At 45.6% G+C, this 17,867-nt stretch overlaps 1 protein-coding gene across 2 annotated transcripts in view; it reads right to left on the bottom strand.

Moving 5' to 3' along the window:
• LOC130300436 (methanethiol oxidase-like) overlaps nucleotides 1-17,867 on the bottom strand; it is a 35,690-nt gene that overhangs the window by 11,501 nt on the left and 6,322 nt on the right. The gene's annotated exons all lie outside the window — the stretch shown is intronic.

Genomic DNA, 17,867 nt, shown 5'->3' with positions numbered 1-17,867 from the left:
TGCCCCTCATATGGTTACTGATGATATCATAGAGCGCCCCCATATGGTTACTGATGATATCAAAGAGCGCCCCTCATATGGTTACTGATGACATCATAGAGTGCCCCCATATGGTTACTGATGACATCACAGAGCGCCCCTCATATGGTTACTGATGACATCACAGAGTGCCTCTCATATGGTTACTGATGACATCAGAGAGCGCCCCCATATGGTTACTGATGACATCACAGAGTGCCCCCATATGGTTACTGATGATATCATAGAGCGCCCCCCATATGGTTACTGATGATATCATAGAGTGCCCCCATATGGTTACTGATGACATCACAGAGTGCCCCTCATATGGTTACTGATTATATCACAGAGTGCCCCCATATGGTTACTGATGACATCACAAAGAGCGCTCCCATATGGTTACTGATGACCTCACAGAGTGCCCCTCATATGGTTACTGATGATATCATAGAGTGCCCCCATATGGTTACCGATGACATAACAGAGTGCCCCCATATGGTTACTGATGACATCACAGAGCGCCCCTCATATGGTTACTGATTATATCACAGAGTGCCCCTCATATGGTTACTGATGACATCACAGAGTGCCCCTCATACGGTTACTGATGACATCACAGAGTGCCCCCATATGGTTACTGATGACATCACAGAGTGCCCCTCATACGGTTACTGATGACATCACAGAGTGCCCCCATATGGTTACCGATGACATCACAGAGCGCCCCTCATATGGTTACTGATTATATCACAGAGTGCCCCCATATGGTTACTGATGACATCACAGAGTGCCCCTCATATGGTTACTGATGACATCACAGAGCGCCCCCATATGGTTACTGATGACATCACAGAGTGCCCCCATATGGTTACTGATGACATCACAGAGCGCCCCTCATATGGTTACTGATTATATCACAGAGTGCCCCCATATGGTTACCGATGACATAACAGAGTGCCCCTCATATGGTTACTGATGACATAACAGAGTGCCCCCATATGGTTACCGATGACATCACAGAGCGCCCCTCATATGGTTACTGATTATATCACAGAGTGCCCCCATATGGTTACCGATGACATAACAGAGTGCCCCCACATGGTTACTGATGACATCACAGAGTGCCCCTCATATGGTTACTGATGACATAACAGAGTGCCCCCGTATGGTTACCGATGACATCACAGAGCGCCCCGGTATGGTTACCAATGACATAACAAAGCGCCCCCATATGGTTACTGATGACATAACAGAACCCCCCAATATGGTTACTGATGACATAACAGAGCGCCCCCATATGGTTAGTGATGACATCCCAGAGCGTCCCCATATGGTTAGTGATGGCATCCCAGAGTGCCCCCATATGGTTACAGATGACATCACAGAGCGCCCCCATATGGTTAGTGATGACATCACAGAGCGTCCCCATATGGTTAGTGATGACATCACAGAGTGCCCCCATATGGTTACAGATTACATCACAGAGCGCCCCCATATGGTTAGTGATGACATCACAGAGCGTCCCCATATGGTTAGTGATGACATCACAGAGCGCTCCAATATGGCTACGGATTAAATCACAGAGTGCCCCTATAAGGTTACCGGTGACATAACAGAGTGCCCCCATATGGTTACCGGTGACATAACAGAGTGCCCCCATATGGTTACCGGTGACATAACAGAGCGCACCCAGATGGTTAAAGATGACATCACAGAGCGCACCCATATGGTTACAGATGACATCACAGAGCACCCCTACGGTTACCGATGACATCACAGAGCGCCCCCATATGGTTACCGGTGACATAACAGAGCGCACACAGATGGTTAAAGATGACATCACAGAGCGCCCCCATATGGTTAGTGATGACATCACAGAGCGTCCCCATATGGTTAGTGATGACATCACAGAGTGCCCCCATATGGTTACAGATGACATCACAGAGCACCCCTACGGTTACCGATGACATCACAGGACTTATATTAGCTGCCATTTGTTTTCACAATTCACTCTTTCTACTCTTGGGGGAGCTATAGTTCTGTTCATCCTGGGCTATTGTACAGATACACAGGCAGAGCTGTATAGGGGGATTCACTGCGTGTCACTGAATGTTCATACTATTGGGGGTGCTGGGGGTCTTTCCTGTGCTGAGATTGGCAGCTCCAAGGCCCCTCTGTCCCCTTATCTGGTGTTTATCAGGCGTCTGTAGGGGGCGACTCACTGGAGATCACAGACAAGCTGTATACAATCATGGTACTTACCCAAATCACCGATACCTCACCCACTGGGCCCATCCGGGGTGTCCCCAGTATAATACATGGACTACTGCTATATACCACCATATAGGAGCACAGGACATATACTACTGCTATATACCACCATATAGGAGCACAGGACATATACTACTGCTATATACCACCATATAGGAGCACAGGACATATACTACTGCTATATACCACCATATAGGAGCACAGGACATATACTACTGCTATATACCACCATATAGGAGCACAGGACATATACTACTGCTATATACCACCATATAGGAGAACAGGGCATAGACTACTGCTATATACCACCATATAGGAGCACAGGACATGGACTACTGCTATATACCACCATATAGGAGCACAGGACATATACTACTACTATATACCACCATATAGGAGCACAGGACATATACTACTGTTATATACCACCATATAGGAGCACAGGACATATACTACTGCTATATACCACCATATAGGAGCACAGGACATATACTACTGCTATATACCACCATATAGGAGCACAGGACATAGACTACTACTATATACCACCATATAGGAGCACAGGACATATACTACTGTTATATACCACCATATAGGAGCACAGGACATATACTACTGCTATATACCACCATATAGGAGCACAGGACATATACTACTGCTATATACCACCATATAGGAGCACAGGACATAGACTACTGCTATATACCACCATATAGGAGCACAGGACATATACTACTGCTATATACCACCATATAGGAGCACAGGACATAGACTACTACTATATACCACCATATAGGAGCACAGGACATATACTACTGTTATATACCACCATATAGGAGCACAGGACATATACTACTGCTATATACCACCATATAGGAGCACAGGACATATACTACTGCTATATACCACCATATCTGAGAACAGGACATATACTACTGCTATATACCACCATATAGGAGCACAGGTCATATACTACTGCTATATACCACCATATATGAGAACAGGACATATACTACTGCTATATACCACCATATAGGAGCACAGGTCATATACTACTGCTATATACCACCATATATGAGAACAGGACATAGACTACTGCTATATACCACCATATAGGAGCACAGGACATATACTACTGTTATATACCACCATATAGGAGCACAGGACATATACTACTGCTATATACCACCATATCTGAGAACAGGACATATACTACTGCTATATACCACCATATAGGAGCACAGGTCATATACTACTGCTATATACCACCATATATGAGAACAGGACATAGACTACTGCTATATACCACCATATAGGAGCACAGGACATAGACTATTGCTATATACCACCATATAGGAGCACAGGACATATACTACTGCTATATACCACCATATAGGAGAACAGGGCATAGACTACTGCTATATACCACCATATAGGAGCACAGGACATAGACTACTGCTATATACCACCATATAGGAGCACAGGACATAGACTACTGCTATATACCACCATATAGGAGCACACGACATAGACTACTGCTATATACCACCATATAGGAGCACAGGACATATACTACTGCTATATACCCCATATAGGAGCACACAACATGGACTACTGCTATATACCCCATATAGGAGCACAGGACATAGACTACTGCTATATACCACCATATATGAGAACAGGACATAAACTACTGCTATATACCACCATATAGGAGCACAGGACATATACTACTGCTATATACCACCATATAGGAGCACAGGACATAGACTACTGCTATATACCACCATATAGGAGCACAGGACATAGACTACTGCTATATACCACCATATAGGAGCTCAGAACATAGACTACTGCTATATACCACCATATAGGAGCACAGGACATATACTACTGCTATATACCACCATATAGGAGCACAGGACATAGACTACTGCTATTTACCACCATATAGGAGCACAGGACATATACTACTGCTATATACCACCATATAGGAGCACAGGACATATACTACTGCTATATACCACCATATAGGAGCACAGGACATATACTACTGCTATATACCCCCATATAGGAGCACAGAACATAGACTACTGCTATATACCACCATATAGGAGCACAGGACATATACTACTGCTATATACCACCATATAGGAGCACAGGACATGGACTACTGCTATATATCACCATATAGGAGCACAGGACATATACTACTACTATATACCACCATATAGGAGAACAGGGCATAGACTACTGCTGTATACCACAATATAGGAGCACAGGATATATACTACTGCTATATACCACCATATAGGAGCACAGGACATATACTACTGCTATATACCAACATATAGAAGCACAGGACATATACTACTGCTATATACCACCATATAGGAGAACAGGGCATAGACTACTGCTATATACCACCATATAGGAGCACAGGATATATACTACTGCTATATACCAACATATAGGAGCACAGGACATATACTACTGCTATATACCGCCATATAGGAGCACAGGACATATACTACTGCTATATACCACCATATAGGAGCACAGGACATGGACTACTGCTATATATCACCATATAGGAGCACAGGACATATACTACTACTATATACCACCATATAGGAGAACAGGGCATAGACTACTGCTATATACCACCATATAGGAGCACAGGATATATACTACTGCTATATACCACCATATAGGAGCACAGGACATATACTACTGCTATATACCACCATATAGGAGCACAGGACATAGACTACTGCTATATACCCCAATATAGGAGCAGAGGACATAGACTACTGCTATATACCACCATACAGGAGCACAGGACATATACTACTGCTATATACCACCATATAAGAGTACAGGACATACACTACTGCTATATACCCCATATAGGAGAACAGGACATAGACTACTGCTATATACCACCATATAGGAGCACAGGACATATACTACTGCTATATACCACCATATAGGAGCACAGGATATATTACTACTGCTATATACAACCATATAAGAGTACAGGACATATACTACTGCTATATACCACCATATAGGAGCACAGGACATATACTACTGCTATATACCCCATATAGGAGAACAGGACATAGACTACTGCTATATACCACCATATAGGAGCACAGGACATAGACTACTGCTATATACCACCATATAGGAGAACAGGACATAGACTACTGCTATATACCACCATATAGGAGCACAGGATATATTACTACTGCTATATACCACCATATAGGAGCACAGGACATAGACTACTGCTATATACCACCATATAGGAGCACAGGATATATACTACTGCTATATACCACCATATAGGAGCACAGGACATAGACTACTGCTATATACCACCATATAGGAGCACAGGACATATACTACTGTTATATACCACCATATAGGAGCACAGGATATATACTACTGCTATATACCACCATATAGGAGCACAGGACATAGACTACTGCTATATACCACCATATAGGAGCACAGGATATATACTACTGCTATATAACACCATATAGGAGCACAGGACATAGACGACTGCTATATACCACCATATAGGAGCACAGGACATATACTACTGCTATATACCACCATATAGGAGTACAGGACATAGACTACTGCTATATACCACCACATAGGAGCACAGGACATGGACTACTGCTATATACCACCATATAGGAGCACAGGACATAGACTACTGCTATATACCACCATATAGGATCATAGGACATAGACTACTGCTATATACCACCATATAGGAGTACAGGACATATACTACTGCTATATACCACCACATTGGAGCACAGGACATGGACTACTGCTATATACCACCATATAGGAGCACAGGATATATACTACTGCTATATACCACCATATAGGAGCACAGGATATATACTACTGCTATATACCCCATATAGGAGCACAGGATATATACTACTGCTATATACCCCATATAGGAGCACAGGACATAGACTACTGCTATATACCACCATATAGGAGCACAGGACATATACTACTGCTATATACCCCCATATAGGAGCACAGGACATAGACTACTGCTATATACCACCATATAGGAGCACAGGACATACACTACTGCTATATACCACCATATAGGAGCACAGGACATATACTACTGCTATTTACCACCATATAGGAGCACAGGACATAGACTACTGCTATATACCACCATATAGGAGCACAGGATATGTACTACTGCTATATACCCCCATATAGGAGCACAGGACATATACTACTGCTATATACCACCATATAGGAGCAGAGGACATATACTACTGCTATATACCACCATATAGGAGCACAGGACATAGACTACTGCTATATACCACCATATAGGAGCACACCACATGGACTACTGCTATATACCACCATATAGGAGCACAGGACATAGACTACTGCTATATACCACCATATAGGAGCACAGGACATATACTACTGCTATATACCACCATATAGGAGCACAGGACATAGACTACTGCTATATACCACCATATAGGAGCACAGGACATATACTACTGCTATATACCACCATATAGGAGCACAGGACATAGACTACTGCTATATACCACCATATAGGAGCACAGAACATATACTACTGCTATATACCCCATATAGGAGCACACAACATGGACTACTGCTATATACCCCATATAGGAGCACAGGACATATACTACTGCTATATACCACCATATAGGAGCACAGGACATATACTACTGCTATATACCACCATATAGGAGCACAGGACATATACTACTGCTATATACCCCATATAGGAGCACAGGACATATACTACTGCTATATACCACCATATAGGAGCACAGGACATGGACTACTGCTATATATCACCATATAGGAGCACAGGATATATACTATTACTATATACCACCATATAGGAGCACAGGACATATACTACTGCTATATACCACCATATAGGAGCACAGGATATATACTACTGCTATATACCACCATATAGGAGCACAGGACATATACTACTGCTATATACCGCCATATAGGAGCACAGGACATAGACTACTGCTATATACCACCATATAGGAGCACAGGACATGGACTACTGCTATATTTCACCATATAGGAGCACAGGACATATACTACTACTATATACCACCATATAGGAGAACAGGGCATAGACTACTGCTATATACCACCATATAGGAGCACACGACATAGACTACTGCTATATACCACCATATAGGAGCACAGGACATATACTACTGCTATATACCCCCATATAGGAGCACAGGACATAGACTACTGCTATATACCACCATATAGGAGCACAGGACATACACTACTGCTATATACCACCATATAGGAGCACAGGACATACACTACTGCTATATACCACCATATAGGAGCACAGGACATATACTACTGCTATATACCACCATATAGGAGCACAGGACATATACTACTGCTATATACCACCATATAGGAGCACAGGACATAGACTACTGCTATATACCACCATATAGGAGCACAGGATATATACTACTGCTATATACCCCCATATAGGAGCACAGGACATATACTACTGCTATATACCACCATATAGGAGCAGAGGACATATACTACTGCTATATACCACCATATAGGAGCACAGGACATAGACTACTGCTATATACCACCATATAGGAGCACACCACATGGACTACTGCTATATACCACCATATAGGAGCACAGGACATAGACTACTGCTATATACCACCATATAGGAGCACAGGACATATACTACTGCTATATACCACCATATAGGAGCACAGGACATAGACTACTGCTATATACCACCATATAGGAGCACAGGACATATACTACTGCTATATACCACCATATAGGAGCACAGGACATAGACTACTGCTATATACCACCATATAGGAGCACAGAACATATACTACTGCTATATACCCCATATAGGAGCACACAACATGGACTACTGCTATATACCCCATATAGGAGCACAGGACATATACTACTGCTATATACCACCATATAGGAGCACAGGACATATACTACTGCTATATACCACCATATAGGAGCACAGGACATATACTACTGCTATATACCCCATATAGGAGCACAGGACATATACTACTGCTATATACCACCATATAGGAGCACAGGACATGGACTACTGCTATATATCACCATATAGGAGCACAGGATATATACTATTACTATATACCACCATATAGGAGAACAGGGCATAGACTACTGCTATATACCACCATATAGGAGCACAGGATATATACTACTGCTATATACCACCATATAGGAGCACAGGACATATACTACTGCTATATACCGCCATATAGGAGCACAGGACATATACTACTGCTATATACCACCATATAGGAGCACAGGACATGGACTACTGCTATATACCACCATATAGGAGCACAGAACATATACTACTACTATATACCACCATATAGGAGAACAGGGCATAGACTACTGCTATATACCACCATATAGGAGCACAGGATATATACTACTGCTATATACCACCATATAGGAGCACAGGACATATACTACTGCTATATACCGCCATATAGGAGCACAGGACATATACTACTGCTATATACCACCATATAGGAGCACAGGACATGGACTACTGCTATATATCCCCATATAGGAGCACAGGACATATACTACTACTATATACCACCATATAGGAGAACAGGGCATAGACTACTGCTATATACCACCATATAGGAGCACAGGATATATACTACTGCTATATACCACCATATAGGAGCACAGGACATATACTACTGCTATATACTGCCATATAGGAGCACAGGATATATACTACTGCTATATACCACCATATAGGAGCACAGGACATAGACTACTGCTATGTACCACCATATAGGAGCACAGGACATAGACTACTGCTATATACCCCCATATAGGAGCAGAGGACATAGACTACTGCTATATACCACCATATAGGAGCACAGGACATATACTACTGCTATATACAACCATATAAGAGCACAGGACATACACTACTGCTATATACCCCATATAGGAGAACAGGACATAGACTACTGCTATATACCACCATATAGGAGCACAGGACATATACTACTGCTATATACCACCATATAGGAGCACAGGATATATACTACTGCTATATAACACCATATAGGAGCACAGGACATAGACTACTGCTATATACCACCATATAGGAGCACAGGACATATACTACTGCTATATACCACCATATAGGAGTACAGGACATAGACTACTGCTATATACCACCACATAGGAGCACAGGACATGGACTACTGCTATATACCACCATATAGGAGCACACGACATAGACTACTGCTATATACCACCATATAGGAGCACAGGACATAGACTACTGCTATATACCACCATATAGGAGTACAGGACATATACTACTGCTATATACCACCACATAGGAGCACAGGATATATACTACTGCTATATACCCCATATGGGAGCACAGGATATATACTACTGCTATATACCCCATATGGGAGCACAGGATATATACTACTGCTATATACCCCATATAGGAGCACAGGACATAGACTACTGCTATATACCACCATATAGGAGCACACGACATAGACTACTGCTATATACCACCATATAGGAGCACAGGACATATACTACTGCTATATACCACCATATAGGAGCACAGGACATATACTACTGCTATTTACCACCATATAGGAGCACAGGACATAGACTACTGCTATATACCACCATATAGGAGTACAGGACATAGACTACTGCTATATACCACCATATAGGAGTACAGGACATACACTACTGCTATATACCACCATATAGGAGCACAGGACATATACTACTGCTATATACCCTCATATAGGAACACAGGACATATATTACTGCTATATACCACCATATAGGAGCACAGGACATAGACTACTGCTATATACCACCATATAGGAGCACAGGACATATACTACTGCTATATACCACCATATAGGAGTACAGGACATATACTACTGCTATATACCACCATATAGGAGCACAGGACATATACTACTGCTATATACCTCCATATAGGAGCACAGGACATAGACTACTGCTATATACCATCATATAGGAGCACAGGACATAGACTACTGCTATATACCATCATATAGGAGCACAGGACATAGACTACTGCTATATACCCCCATATAGGAGCACAGGACATATACTACTGCTATATACCACCATATAGGAGCACAGGACATATACTACTGCTATATACCACCATATAGGAGCACAGGACATAGACTACTGCTATATACCACCATATAGGAGCACACCACATGGACTACTGCTATATACCACCATATAGGAGCACAGGATATATACTACTGCTATATACCCTCATATAGGAGCACAGGACATAGACTACTGCTATATACCACCATATATGAGCACAGGACATATACTACTGCTATATACCACCATATAGGAGCACAGGACATATACTACTGCTATATACCACCATATAGGAGCACAGAACATAGACTACTGCTATATACCACCATATAGGAATACAGGATATATACTACTGCTATATACCACCATATAGGAGCACAGGACATATACTACTGCTATATACCCCCATATAGGAGCACATGACATAGACTACTGCTATATACCACCATATAGGAGTACAGGACATATACTACTGCTATATACCACCATATAGGAGCACAGGACATATACTACTGCTAAATACCACTGTTACGCCGAGCGCTCCGGGTCCCCGCTCCTCCCCGGAGCGCTCGCTTCACTCCCTCCGCTGCAGCGCTCCGGTCACGTCCTCTGACCCGGGGCGCTGCGATCCTGCTGCCAGCCGGGATGCGATTCGCGATGCGGGTAGCGCCCGCTCGCGATGCGCACCCCGGCTCCCCTACCTGACTCGCTCCCCGTCTGTTCTGTCCCGGCGCGCGCGGCCCCGCTCCCTAGGGCGCGCGCGCGCCGGGTCTCTGCGATTTAAAGGGCCACTGCGCCGCTGATTGGCGCAGTGGTTCCAATTAGGGTTTTCACTTGTGCACTTCCCTATATTACCTCACTTCCCTTGCACTCCCTTGCCGGATCTTGTTGCCTTAGTGCCAGTGAAAGCGTTCCTTGTGTGTTCCTTGCCTGTGTTTCCAGACCTTCTGCCGTTGCCCCTGACTACGATCCTTGCTGCCTGCCCCGACCTTCTGCTACGTCCGACCTTGCTTTTGCCTACTCCCTTGTACCGCGCCTATCTTCAGCAGCCAGAGAGGTGAGCCGTTGCTAGTGGATACGACCTGGTCACTACCGCCGCAGCAAGACCATCCCGCTTTGCGGCGGGCTCTGGTGAAAACCAGTAGTGGCTTAGAACCGGTCCACTAGCACGGTCCACGCCAATCCCTCTCTGGCACAGAGGGTCCACTACCTGCCAGCCGGCATCGTGACAGTAGATCCGGCCATGGATCCCGCTGAAGTTCCTCTGCCAGTTGTCGCTGACCTCACCACGGTGGTCGCCCAGCAGTCACAACAGATAGCGCAACAAGGCCAACAGCTGTCTCAACTGACCGTTATGCTACAACAGTTGCTACCACAGCTTCAGCAGTCATCTCCTCCGCCAGCTCCTGCACCTCCTCCGCAGCGAGTGGCCGCTCCTGGGATACGCTTATCCTTGCCGGATAAATTTGATGGGGACTCTAAGTTTTGCCGTGGCTTTCTTTCCCAATGTTCCCTGCATCTGGAGATGATGTCGGACCTGTTTCCCACTGAAAGGTCTAAGGTGGCTTTCGTAGTCAGTCTTCTGTCCGGAAAAGCCCTGTCATGGGCCACACCGCTCTGGGACCGCAATGACCCCGTCACTGCCTCTGTACACTCCTTCTTCTCGGAAATCCGAAGTGTCTTTGAGGAACCTGCCCGAGCCTCTTCTGCTGAGACTGCCCTGTTGAACCTGGTCCAGGGTAATTCTTCCGTTGGCGAGTATGCCGTACAATTCCGTACACTTGCTTCAGAATTGTCCTGGAATAATGAGGCCCTCTGCGCGACCTTCAAAAAAGGCCTATCCAGCAACATTAAAGATGTTCTGGCCGCACGAGAAATTCCTGCTAATCTACATGAACTTATTCACCTAGCCACTCGCATTGACATGCGTTTTTCTGAAAGGCGTCAGGAACTCCGCCAAGATATGGACTCTGTTCGCACGAGGCGTTTCGTCTCCTCGGCTCCTCTCTCCTCTGGTCCCCTGCAATCTGTTCATGTGCCTCCCGCCGTGGAGGCTATGCAGGTCGACCGGTCTCGCCTGACACCTCAAGAGAGGACACGACGCCGTATGGAGAACCTCTGCCTGTACTGTGCTAGTACCGAACACTTCCTGAGGGATTGTCCTATCCGTCCTCCCCGCCTGGAAAGACGTACGCTGACTCCGCACAAAGGTGAGACAGTCCTTGATGTCTACTCTGCTTCTCCACGTCTTACTGTGCCTGTGCGGATGTCTGCCTCTGCCTTCTCCTTCTCTACAGTGGCCTTCTTGGACTCTGGATCTGCAGGAAATTTTATTTTGGCCTCTCTCGTCAACAGGTTCAACATCCCAGTGACCAGTCTCGCCAGACCCCTCTACATCAATTGTGTAAATAATGAAAGATTGGACTGTACCATACGTTTCCGCACGGAGCCCCTTCTTATGAGCATCGGATCTCATCATGAGAGGATTGAACTTTTGGTCCTCCCCAATTGCACCTCGGAGATTCTCCTTGGACTTCCCTGGCTTCAACTTCATTCCCCAACCCTGGATTGGTCCACTGGGGAGATCAAGAGTTGGGGGTCCTCTTGTTCCAAGAACTGTCTAAAACCGGTTCCCAGTAACCCTTGCCGTAACTCTGTGGTTCCTCCAGTAACCGGTCTCCCTAAGGCCTATATGGACTTCGCGGATGTTTTCTGCAAAAAACAAGCTGAGACTCTACCTCCTCACAGGCCTTATGATTGCCCTATCGACCTCCTCCCGGGTACTACTCCACCCCGGGGCAGAATTTATCCTCTCTCTGCCCCAGAGACTCTTGCCATGTCCGAATACGTCCAGGAGAATCTAAAAAAGGGCTTTATCCGTAAATCCTCCTCTCCTGCCGGAGCCGGATTTTTCTTTGTGTCCAAAAAAGATGGCTCCCTACGTCCTTGCATTGACTACCGCGGTCTTAATAAAATCACGGTTAAGAACCGCTACCCCTTACCCCTCATCTCTGAACTCTTTGATCGCCTCCAAGGTGCCCACATCTTCACTAAATTGGACTTAAGAGGCGCCTATAACCTCATCCGCATCAGAGAGGGGGACGAGTGGAAAACGGCATTTAACACCAGAGATGGACACTTTGAGTATCTGGTCATGCCCTTTGGACTGTGCAATGCCCCTGCCGTCTTCCAAGACTTTGTCAATGAAATTTTTCGTGATCTGTTATACTCCTGTGTTGTGGTATATCTGGACGATATCCTAATTTTTTCTGCCAATCTAGAAGAACACCGCCAGCATGTCCGTATGGTTCTTCAGAGACTTCGTGACAACCAACTCTATGCCAAAATTGAGAAATGTCTGTTTGAATGCCAATCTCTTCCTTTTCTAGGATATTTGGTCTCTGGCCAGGGACTACAGATGGATCCAGACAAACTCTCTGCCGTCTTAAATTGGCCACGCCCCTCCGGACTCCGTGCTATCCAACGCTTTTTGGGGTTCGCCAATTATTACAGGCAATTTATTCCACATTTTTCTACCATTGTGGCTCCTATCGTGGCTTTAACCAAAAAAAATGCTGATCCCAAGTCCTGGCCTCCTCAAGCAGAAGACTCCTTTAAACGACTCAAGTCTGCCTTTTCTTCGGCTCCCGTGCTCTCCAGACCTGACCCTTCCAAACCCTTCCTATTGGAGGTTGATGCCTCCTCAGTAGGAGCTGGAGCTGTTCTTCTACAAAAAAATTCTTCCGGGCATGCTGTCACTTGTGGTTTTTTCTCTAGGACCTTCTCTCCAGCGGAGAGGAACTACTCCATCGGGGATCGAGAGCTTCTAGCCATTAAATTAGCACTTGAGGAATGGAGGCATCTGCTGGAGGGATCAAGATTTCCTGTTATTATCTACACCGACCACAAGAACCTCTCCTACCTCCAGTCGGCCCAACGGCTGAATCCTCGCCAGGCCCGGTGGTCTCTGTTCTTTGCCCGATTTAATTTTGAGATTCACTTTCGTCCTGCCGATAAGAACATTAGGGCCGATGCTCTCTCTCGTTCCTCGGATGCCTCAGAAGTTGATCTCCCTCCGCAACACATCATTCCACCTGACTGCCTGATCTCCACTTCTCCTGCCTCCATCAGGCAGACTCCTCCAGGAAAGACCTTTGTTTCTCCACGCCAACGCCTCGGAATCCTCAAATGGGGTCACTCCTCCCATCTCGCAGGTCATGCGGGCATCAAGAAATCTGTGCAACTCATCTCCCGCTTCTATTGGTGGCCGACTCTGGAGACGGATGTTGGGGACTTTGTGCGAGCCTGCACTATCTGTGCCCGGGATAAGACTCCTCGCCAGAAGCCCGCTGGTTTTCTTCATCCTCTGCCTGTCCCCGAACAGCCTTGGTCTCTGATTGGTATGGATTTTATTACTGATTTACCCCCTTCCCGTGGCAACACCGTTATTTGGGTGGTCGTTGATCGATTCTCCAAAATGGCACATTTCATCCCTCTTCCTGGTCTTCCTTCTGCGCCTCAGTTGGCTAAACAATTTTTTGTACACATTTTTCGTCTTCACGGGTTGCCTACGCAGATTGTCTCGGATAGAGGGGTCCAATTCGTGTCTAAATTCTGGAGAGCTCTCTGTAAACAACTCAAGATTAAATTAAATTTTTCCTCTGCATATCATCCCCAGTCCAATGGACAAGTAGAAAGAATTAACCAGATCCTGGGTGATTATTTGCGACATTTTGTTTCCTCCCGCCAGGATGACTGGGCAGATCTCCTTCCATGGGCCGAATTCTCGTATAACTTCAGGGTCTCTGAATCTTCCTCCAAATCCCCATTTTTCGTGGTGTACGGCCGTCACCCTCTTCCCCCCCTCCCTACCCCCTTGCCCTCTGGTCTGCCCGCTGTGGATGAAATTTCTCGTGACCTTTCCATTATATGGAGAGAGACCCAAAATTCTCTCTTACAGGCTTCTTCACGCATGAAGAGGTTCGCGGATAAGAAAAGAAGAGCTCCCCCCGTTTTTTCCCCTGGAGACAAGGTATGGCTCTCCGCTAAATATGTCCGCTTCCGTGTCCCTAGCTACAAGTTGGGACCACGCTATCTTGGTCCTTTCAAAATTTTGTGTCAAATTAATCCTGTCTCTTATAAACTTCTTCTTCCTCCTTCTCTTCGTATCCCTAATGCCTTTCACGTCTCTCTTCTCAAACCACTCATCCTCAACCGTTTTTCTCCCAAATCTGTTCCTCCCACTCCTGTTTCCGGCTCCTCGGACGTCTTCTCGGTCAAGGAAATTTTGGCTGCCAAAAAGGTCAGAGGGAAAATTTTTTTTTTAGTAGACTGGGAGGGTTGTGGTCCTGAAGAGAGATCCTGGGAACCTGAGGACAACATCCTTGACAAAAGTCTGCTCCTCAGGTTCTCAGGCTCCAAGAAGAGGGGGAGACCCAAGGGGGGGGGTACTGTTACGCCGAGCGCTCCGGGTCCCCGCTCCTCCCCGGAGCGCTCGCTTCACTCCCTCCGCTGCAGCGCTCCGGTCACGTCCTCTGACCCGGGGCGCTGCGATCCTGCTGCCAGCCGGGATGCGATTCGCGATGCGGGTAGCGCCCGCTCGCGATGCGCACCCCGGCTCCCCTACCTGACTCGCTCCCCGTCTGTTCTGTCCCGGCGCGCGCGGCCCCGCTCCCTAGGGCGCGCGCGCGCCGGGTCTCTGCGATTTAAAGGGCCACTGCGCCGCTGATTGGCGCAGTGGTTCCAATTAGGGTTTTCACCTGTGCACTTCCCTATATTACCTCACTTCCCTTGCACTCCCTTGCCGGATCTTGTTGCCATTGTGCCAGTGAAAGCGTTTCCTTGTGTGTTCCTTGCCTGTGTTTCCAGACCTTCTGCCGTTGCCCCTGACTACGATCCTTGCTGCCTGCCCCGACCTTCTGCTACGTCCGACCTTGCTTCTGCCTACTCCCTTGTACCGCGCCTATCTTCAGCAGCCAGAGAGGTGAGCCGTTGCTAGTGGATACGACCTGGTCACTACCGCCGCAGCAAGACCATCCCGCTTTGCGGCGGGCTCTGGTGAAAACCAGTAGTGGCTTAGAACCGGTCCACTAGCACGGTCCACGCCAATCCCTCTCTGGCACAGAGGGTCCACTACCTGCCAGCCGGCATCGTGACAACCACCATATAGGAGCACAGGACATAGAGTACTGCTATATACCCCATATAGGAGCACAGGACATATACTACTACTATATACCACCATATAGGAGAACAGGACATATACTACTGCTATATACCCCATATAGGAGCACAGGACATATACTACTGCTATATACCACCATATAGGATCACAGGATATATACTACTGCTATATACCACCATATAGGAGCACAGGATATATACTACTGCTATATAACACCATATAGGAGCACAGGACATATACTACTGCTATATACCACCATATAGGAGAACAGGGCATAGACTACTGCTATATACCACCATATAGGAGCACAGGACATAGACTACTGCTATATACCACCATATAGGAGCACAGGACATAGACTACTGCTATATACCACCATATAGGAGCACAGGACATAGACTACTGCTATATACCACCATATAGGAGCACAGGACATAGACTACTGCTATATACCACCATATAGGAGCACAGGACATATACTACTGCTATATACCCCATATAGGAGCACACAACATGGACTACTGCTATATACCCCATATAGGAGCACAGGACATAGACTACTGCTATATACCACCATATATGAGAACAGGACATAAACTACTGCTATATACCACCATATAGGAGAACAGGACATATACTACTGCTATATACCACCATATAGGAGCACAGGACATAGACTACTGCTATATACCACCATATAGGAGCACAGGACATAGACTACTGCTATATACCACCATATAGGAGCTCAGGACATAGACTACTGCTATATACCACCATATAGGAGCACAGGACATATACTACTGCTATATACCACCATATAGGAGCACAGGACATAGACTACTGCTATTTACCACCATATAGGAGCACAGGACATATACTACTGCTATATACCACCATATAGGAGCACAGGACATATACTACTGCTATATACCACCATATAGGAGCACAGGACATATACTACTGCTATATACCCCATATAGGAGCACAGGACATATACTACTGCTATATACCACCATATAGGAGCACAGGACATGGACTACTGCTATATATCACCATATAGGAGCACAGGACATATACTACTACTATATACCACCATATAGGAGAA

The sequence above is a fragment of the Hyla sarda genome, unplaced genomic scaffold (assembly GCF_029499605.1).
Source record: "Hyla sarda isolate aHylSar1 unplaced genomic scaffold, aHylSar1.hap1 scaffold_1079, whole genome shotgun sequence".
Taxonomy (NCBI): Eukaryota; Metazoa; Chordata; class Amphibia; order Anura; family Hylidae; genus Hyla; species Hyla sarda.
The sequence above is the reverse complement of the archived record's forward strand: the minus strand, read 5'-3'. Positions and strand labels throughout refer to the sequence as shown.